Genomic DNA, 9015 nt, shown 5'->3' with positions numbered 1-9015 from the left:
TGTTAGCCAGGATGGTCTCGATCTCCTGACCTCGTGATCCGCCCGCCTCAGCCTCCCAAAGTGCTGGGATTACAGGCTTGAGCCACCGCGCCCAGCCGCCAATGCATTCTATTAGTGCATAATGAGCAGTGAGGACGACCAGAGGTCACTTTTGTCACCATTTTGGTTTTGGTGGGTTTTGGCTGGTTTCTTTACTGCAACCTGTCTTATCAGCAAGGTCTTTGTGACCTGTATCTTGTGATGCCCTCCTATCTCCTCCTGTGACTTAGAATGCCTTAGCCTCCTAGGAATGCAGCCCAGTAGGTCTCAGCTTCATTTTACCCAGCCCCTATTCAAGATGGAGCTGCTCTTGTTCGAACACCTCTGACAACTGAGCTCAATATTTCTGTCAGTGGTTGACTAGGGAGTTCCTGGACCACTCCTGTCCAGTCAACAGATATCTGAAACCATGTGATGCAAGGGAGGGAGTGTCAACCTAAAAGGAAGAAATGAGGAGAAACTTACACAAGAAGAGAGTTTATCTGGGCCAAGCTTGAGGGTTACAACTTGGGAACATAGATTCCAGTTGTCCTGAATATACACTCTGATAAGCAGCAGCTACAAATAGGTGGTTTTTTGTTTTGTTGTTTTCTTTCTTTTTTCTTTTTGAGAAAGAGTCTTGCTCTTGTCGCTCAGGCTGGAGTGCAATGGCACAGTTGGCTCACTGCAACCTCTGCCTCTCAGGTTCAAGCTATTCGCCTGCCTCAGCTTCCCAAGTAGCTAGGATTGCAGGTGCCAGCCACCACACCCAGCTAATTTTTGTATTTTTAGTAGAGACAGGGTTTCACCACATTGGCCAGGCTGGTCTTGAACTCCTGACCTCAGGTGATCTGCCTGCCTTGGCCTCCCAAACTGTTGGAATTACAGGCATGAGCCATGGCCCAGGCCGTTTTCTTTTTTTGAGACAGAATCTCGCTCTGTCACCCTGGCTGGAGTGCAGTGGTGCCATCTTGGCTCACTGCAACCTCTGCCCTCTGAGTTCAAGCGATTCTCATGCCTCAGTCTCCTGAGTAGCTGGGATTACAGGTGCCTGCCACCACAGCTGGCTAATTTTTGTATTTTTAGTAGAGATGGGATTTCACCATGTTGGCCAGCCTGGTTTTGAACTCCTGGCCTCAGGTGATCCACCTGCCTCAGGCTCCCAAAGTGCTGGGATTACAGGCATGAGCCACCTCACCTGGCCACAGATAGGGTTTTTTTGAGTCAGGGTCTTGCTCTGTTGCCCAGGCTAGAGTGCAGTGGCCTCATCATAGCTCACTGCAGCCTCCAACTGCTGGGTTCAAGTGATCCTCCTGCCTCAGCCTACTGAGTAGCTCAAACTATAAGCATATGCTACCACACTCAGCTAATTTTTTAATTTGTTCTGGAGATAGGGTCTTGCTATGTTGCCCAGGCTGGTCTCAAACTCCTGGCATCAAGCAATCCCCCTCCTGCCTCAGCTTCCCGAAGTGCTAGGATTACAGGCCTGAACCATGGAATCCAACACAAGAAGGTTTTGATGGAAAAGAGGAGGCAGTTTCCTAAATTAGTTACCAGGAATTTATAGGACAATAACGTGAGCTATTGATTGGCTACACATTGTTGTTTATATCACTGATTCCAAGAATTTAAAGATAATGGAGCCAGGCAAGGTGACTCATGCCTGTAATCCCAGCACTTTGGGAGGCTGAGACCGATGGATCACCTGAGGTCAGGAGTTTGAGACCAGCCTGGCCAACATAGTGAAACACCTTCTCTACTAAAAATACAAAAAATTGAATCAGGGAGGTGGAGGTTGCAGTGAGCCGAGATCGCGCCACTGCACTCCAGCCTGGGCGACAGACCAATGTAATCTCAGCTACTAGGAGGGAGGCTGAAGCAGGAGAATCACTTGAAGCTGGGAGGGGGCGGTTGCTGTGAGCCAAGATGGGGCCATTGCACTCCAGCCTGGGCAACGGTGAAACTCTGTCTCAAACAAACAAACAAAGATAATGGATGAGACAGCAACTTGGGAACAAAATTACTTCAAACAATTGCCCCAGGCCCAGCACGGTGGCTCACTCCTGTAATCCCAGCACTTTGGGAGGCCGAGGTGGGCAGATCAATTGAGCCCAGGTATTTGAGACCAGCCTGAGCAACATGGTGAAACCCGCCTCTACAAAACATACAAAAATTAGCCAGGCGTGGTGGCGCATAGTTGTAGTTCGAGCTACTCGGGAGGCTGAGATGGGAGGAGCCCTTGAGCCCAGGAGGCAGGGATTGCAGTGAACTGAGGTTGTGCCACTGTACTCCAGCCTGGGCGACAGAGTGAGACCCTGTCCCAAAAAAATAATAGCCGGGCATGGTGGCTCACCCCTCTAATCCCAGCACTTTGGGAGGCTGAGGCGGGAGGATCACCTGAGGTAGGGAGTTTGAGACCAGCCTGACCAACATGGTGAAATCCCGTCTGTACTAAAAATACAAAAAAATTAGCCGGGCGTGGTGGTGCCATGCCTGTAATTCTGGCTACTTGGGAGGCCGAGGCAAAAGAATCGGTTGAACCCTAGAGGCGGAGGTTGCCGTGAGCTGAGATGGTGCCATTGCGCTCCAGCCTGGGTGACAGATCAAGACTCTGTCTCAAAAATAAATAAATAAACAAACAAATAAATAAATAGAAAATTTCCTCCCAGGCATGGGTTAGGGAGGGAGGGTGGGGGTGAGGGTTGGTGCAGGTATGGGGCTCATGCCTGAATTCCCATTCACGTGTCTCTCTGGGCCTCCTTACATCACAGGCCTTATATTGCTCCAAGTTATTCTCCTTTGCTTAGGAGTTTTGAATTCTCAGGCTGAAACAGACAAGCTTGCTTGTCACTTCTCCATGTAGACGGGTACATGTTCTCAAGTTGCTCCTGTAGCTGTAATAGATCTGTTGTCTGATGCTTACAGCAAGTCGATAAGCCCAGATGCCAGGTTGCAAGAGGAGTTTCAGGCTGGGGGCAGTGTCTTACGCCTGTAATCCCAGCACTTTGGGAGGCCAAGGCGGGCGGATCACCTGAGGTCAGGAGTTCAAGACCAGCCTGGCCAACGTGGTGAAATCCTGTCTCTACTAAAAATACAAAAATTAGCAGAGGGTGGTGGTACAGGCCTATAGTCCAAGCTACTCAAGAGGCTGAGGCACGAGAATCACTCAAATCCGGGAGGCGGAGGCTGCAGTGAACCAAGATCGTGCCACTGCTCTCCAGCCTGGGTGACAGAGCGAGGCTCAGTCTCAAAAAAAAAAAAAAAGAGAAAGAAGTGTTTCATCATAAAATCACCAAGCAAGGAGATGGGAAGAAACCTCAAATCCGCCTCCTCAGGAGTTTGGGACTGGGGCCATTCCAGGTCTTGGAGTGGGCTGAAGTGTGGAGGTCATTGATTGGTTGAAGAGTGCAGAGTGAAGTCATTGGGACAGGGAGAGGAGCAGCTGTGTTTTGCTGTTGTTGTTGTTGTTTTGAGACAGAGTCTTGGTCTGTCGCCCAGGCTGGAGTGCAGTGGCACGATCTCGGCTCACTGCAACCTCCACCTCCCTGATTCAAGCGATTCTCCTGCCTCAGCCTCCCAAGTAGCTGGGACTACAGGCTAATTTGTGTATTTTTAGTAGAGACGGGGTTTCACCATGTTGGTCAGGCTGGTCTCGATCTCTCGACTTCATGATCCGCCTGCCTTGGCCTCTCAAAGTGCTGGGATTACAGGCATGAGCCACCACGCCTGGCCTCTGTTGGTTTTTTTGAGACAGGGTCTCAGTCAGTTACCCAGGCTGAAGTTCAGGGCATGATCTTAGCAATCTTAGCTCACTGCAGCCTCCACCTCCTGGGCTCAGGTGATCTTCCTACCTCAGCCTTCCAAATAGCTGACTACAGGCATATGTCACCACAATAATTTTTTTTTTTTTTTTTTTTTTTTTTTTTAAGACTGAATCTCACTCTGCCACCCAGGCTGGAGTACAGTGGTGTGATCATGGCTCACGGCAACCTCTGCCTCCTGAGTTCGAGTGATCCTCCCAAGTCAGCCTCCCAGATAGCTGAGGCTACAGGTTTGCACCACCACACCCAGCTAATTTGTTTGTTTGTTTGGTAGAGACAGGGTCTTGGCTGTGTTGCAGAGACTGGTCTCGAACTTCTGGGCTCACGGAATTCTCCCACCTCTGCCTCCCAAGTGCTGTGATTACAGGCGTGAGTCACTGTCCCCAGCCCAGGAAGAAGCTGTATTCTGTGCTGATACTGTTTCTCTGCGGCGATCTTCAAACTGGTTGGTGTGAGCTATTTCACAGGAATTTGGGGCCTGAAAAACATCTTAAGCGATCTTTACAGTAAGCCTTATGATCCTAACATCAGAGATCCTGTCTGTAGGAACAATGGGATGCAATGGTCAGGAACTAGTGCTACGTGACATTTAGCAACAAGGAAGTAGGCCAAAGTGCAACCTGAAGGATGCTAATTATAACAATATTTCTGTCCAGAACCAGGCCTGCAGTTCTTGTCAACCCTGTGGGGACAGTTTCAGTCCTTTCGGTGAGGGTGTGGCTCCTGAAGGATGAAGTGATCTTAGTTCTAACTCTGTACCTTAGGTGGGCCTGGGCTTGTCTCCCATACCCCACATGGGAAACAAGCCCTGGCTAGGTACAGTGGCTCCCACCTGTCATCCAAACACTTTTGCAGGCTGAGGCAGGTGGATCACCTGAGATCAGGAGTTCAAGACCAGCCTGGCCAATGTGATGAAACCCCGTCTCTACTAAAAATACAAAAATTAGCTGGGCGTGGCAGCACGTCCCTCTAATCCCAGTTACTCAGGAGGCCAGGGCACGAGAATCACTTGAACCCGGGAGGCAGAGGTTGCAGTGAGCTGAGATCACACCGTTGCACTCCAGCCTGGGGGACAGAGTAAGACTCCGTCTCAAAAAATAAATTAATTAATAAATAAAAATAAAACATGGCCAGGCGTAGTGGCTCACACCTGTAATCCCAGCACTTTGGGAGACTGAGGCGGGCGGATCATGAGGTCAGGAGATGGAGACCATCCTGGCTAACACGGTGAAACCCCGTCTCTACTAAAAATACAAAAAAAACAAATTAGCCAGGCGTGGTGGCAGGTGCCTGTAGTCCCAGCTACTCGGGAGGCTGAGGCAGGAGAATGGCGTGAACCCGGGAGGTGGAGCTTGCAGTGAGCCGAGATTGTGCCACCCGCACTCCAGCCTGGGCGACAGAGCGAGACTCCATCTCAAAATAAATAAATAAATAAATAAATAAATAAATAAATAAATAAATAAAACACAAACCCTGGCCAGGTGCAGTGGCTCACACCTGTAATCCAAGCACTTTGGGAGGCAGAGGCAGGAGGATTGCTTGAGACTATGAGTTTAAAACCAGCCCCAGGCAACACGGTAAGACCCCCATCTCTCCAAAAACTTAAAAAATTATCCAGTTGTGCTAGTGCACACCTGTTGTCCCAGCTAATCAGGAGGCTGAGGCAGGAGGATCGCTTGAGCCCAAGAGCTTGAGGCTGCAGTGAGCTATGGTCGTGCCACTGCATTCCAGTCTAGGTGATGGAGCAAGACCCTGTCTTACAAGAATAATAGAGAAATACACAAAACATAAGTCCTGATTGCTCACCCCATCCTCACTCCAGGGCAGAAGCTATGAGAGCTCACCAGTTGTTCTTTGCGTGGATCAGTTTTTTTCTCATTTCTGCCTTTGCAGATTTCCTTTTCTTTCTTGGAAATGCAACTGCGAATTTGAAATAAATTTTTCTTACATTTTCATTGACAATTTTAAGGATTTTGTGATGGAAAAAATGTTCAGATTATTTATTTGTTTGTTTGTTTATTTTCTGAGACAGAGTCTTGCTCTGTTGCCCTGGCTGGAATGCAGTGGCACAATCTCAGCTCACTGCAACCTCCACCTCCCAGGTTCAAGCTATTCTCCTGCCTCAGCCTCCTGAGCAGCTGAGATTACAGGTATGCGCCACCACACCCATCTAATTTTTGTAGTTTTAGTAGAAACGGGATTTCACCACGTTGGCCAGGCTGGTCTCGAACTCCTGACCTCAGGTAATCGGCCCTCCTTGACCTCCCAAAGTGTTGGGATTACAGGCGTGAGCCACCGTGCCTGGCCCAGATTATTTTGCAGGCAAAATCAGAAATACACAAGGAGGTATTCGCTGAGCTATCAAGCACTGAGAAATGTAGCCAGTGTGACTGAGGAACTGACTTTTCAATTATATTTCATTTGAATTACTTTTCATTTAAGGTTAAGTAGCCACATGTGGCTAGAGGCTTTCATATTGGATTGGGCAGCCTTAGAAAGGAAGGAGGAATTCATCACTGTCCTAGTAGCTGGGAAGGCTCAGGTCATAACCTAATCCCAGGGCCTGGAACCTGCATTCTAGCCCTGCTCTTGTCCAGGTGTCCCAGGTCAAGATAGAAGGAAGTGGTTGGCCTGGATTCCATACCTTGAATTTGGACCTAGGAAGTGGCTGATGAATGGGTTATCCAGCCTGTAGGTCAGCCAGGCTGGAGAGGAAGCCTCAGGGTTTTGGAATAGGCCCTGCCCATTTCCAGTTTGGGGGTGGGGCACAAAGTTGAGTAGGATCTGGAGAACTTTTTTTTTTTGGAGACAGAGTTTCACTCTTGTCACCCAGGCTGGAGTGCAGTAGCGCGATCTCAGCTCACCACAACCTCTGCCTCCCGGATTCAAGCGATTATCCTGCCTCAGCCTCCCGAGTAGCTGGGATTACAGGCATGTGCCACCACGCCTGGCTAATTTAGTACTTTTAGTAGCAAGAGAGTTTCTCCATGTTGGCCAGGCTGGTCTTAAACTCCTGACCTCGGGTGATCTGCCTGCCTTGGCCTCCCAAAGTGCTGGGATTACAGGCATGAGTCACCATGCTCGGCCTATTGTTTTTACTTATTTATTTTTTTGAGATGGAGTCTGGCTCTGTCGCCCAGACTGGAGTGCAGTGGCGCAATCTTGCCTCACTGCAACCTCTGCCTCCCCAGTTCAAGCAATTCTTCTGCCTCAGTCTCTCCAAGTAGCTGGGATTACAGGTGTGTGCCACCACATCTGGCTAATTTTTGTATTTTTAGTAGAGATGGGGTTTCACCATGTTGGCCAGGCTGGTCTCGAACTTCTGGCCTAATGTGATCCACCTGCCTCAGCCTCCCAAAGTGCTGGGATTACAGGCATGAGCCACAGCACCCAGCCAGATCAGGACAACTTTGAGTGACAGAACCCCAAAGGGCTGTTTTTGTCCTTTTTTTGTTTGTTTGGTGTTTTTGGTCTCACTGTGTTGCCCAGTCTGGAGTGCAGTGATGCAATCATAGCTCACTGCAGCTTCCAACTCCTGGGCTCAAGCCATTCTCCCACTGCAGCCTCCCAAAGTGCTGGGATTCCAGGTATGAGCCACCATGCCCAGCCTTATAGTTTAATTTTACTTGTTCCTGACCTCAGGTGATCCGCCCTCCTTGGCCTCCCAAAGTGCTGGGATTATAGGCGTGAGCCACCGCACCTGGCCTTTATTTTTAAAAGTAAGTTTACGTCTGGGTGCGGTGGCTCACACCTGTAATCCCAGCACTTTAGGAGGCTGAGGCGGGCAGATCACGAGGTCAGGAGTTTGAGACCAGCCTGGCCAACTTGGTGAAACCCCGTCTCTACTAAAAATACAAAAATTAGCTGGGTGTAGTGGCACACAGCTGTAGTCCCAGCTGTTCAAGAGGCTGAGGCAGGAGAATTGCTTGAACCCAGGAGGCGGAGGTTGCAGTGAGCCAAGATCGCGCCATTGCACTCCACCCTGGTCAACAGAGCAAGACTCTGTCTCAAAAAATAAAAAATAAAAAATAAGTTTACTTGCACAATATGCAAGATTCAAAAACTATCCCTGAGGCCACGGCTGTTATCCCAGCACTTTGGGAGGCTGAAGCAGGGGGATCACTTGAGGTCAGGAGTTCGAGACCAGCCTGGCCAGCATGGTGAAACCCCATCTCCACTAAAAATACAAAAATTAGATGGGTGTGGTGGCAGGCACCTGTAATCCCAGCTACTCAGGAGACTGAGGTAGGAGAATCGCTTGCACCCAGGAGGCGGAGGTTGCAGTGAGCCGAGATTGCGCCACCGGGCTCCAGCGTGGGCAATAGAGTGAGACTCTGTCTCTTAAAAAAAAACAAATAACAAAAATCTTCCAGAGATACATGGTAAAAAGTTTGTCTCCCTCATTCTCTGGGCGACAGGCCATCCAATTCCCCTTCCCAGTGGCAACTATTGTCCCTCAACAAGTTCTCAAGGGCCATATGGATTTCCTTTTGACCTGCCAAACAGATCGGGAGTGCCTGTGGGGCAGGGATGACCTTGTCTGTGCCCCGCAGGCTCTCTGTGGACACTAAGGAAGGATGTGAGTTAGGGCAGATCCCAGCCATGTGAGGACAGGGGCTGGTAAGAGGGAATATGAGAGCTGTAAGGAGGGCTCCGGCCTCACACTTGACTTTGTGAACCCCTCCCTGGCTGAAGAAAGGACAGCAGCAGCACTACCTACAAACTATCAACGGCCAGCTTCTTGGAGGGTTCAAGGGTGAGAATGGGGATTTGTTACTGGCCAGTGCCTTCTCCATAAACATCAGTCATCGCTGTTTTTTAATCAAATTTTGTTGACCAGGCTGGTCTTGAACTGCTGACCTCAGGTGAACTGACTACCTCAGCCTCTCAAAGTGCTGGGATTACAGGCATGAGCCACTGTGCGCAGCCTTATTTAAATTAAGCCCCGCCTTCTCCATTAGAGAATGTCGTGACTGTGATCAAGTATCAAGTACCTGAGCCCCTTCTCCTTTTTTCTCTTTCCTCGCTGATGACCCCAGCTCTCTGCTGGAGAAAATCTTCTAGCATTAAACACAAAGAAGCTAAGAACAACAACAACATCAAAAAGCACAAGGCTGCAGTGAACCCTGATCACACCACTGCACTGCAGCCTGGGCGACAGAGCGAGGCTCTGTCT

This window comes from Colobus angolensis, unplaced genomic scaffold (genome assembly GCF_000951035.1).
Source record: "Colobus angolensis palliatus isolate OR3802 unplaced genomic scaffold, Cang.pa_1.0 Scaffold120, whole genome shotgun sequence".
In the NCBI taxonomy this organism is placed as follows: Eukaryota; Metazoa; Chordata; class Mammalia; order Primates; family Cercopithecidae; genus Colobus; species Colobus angolensis.
Note: the sequence above shows the minus strand (reverse complement) of the source record.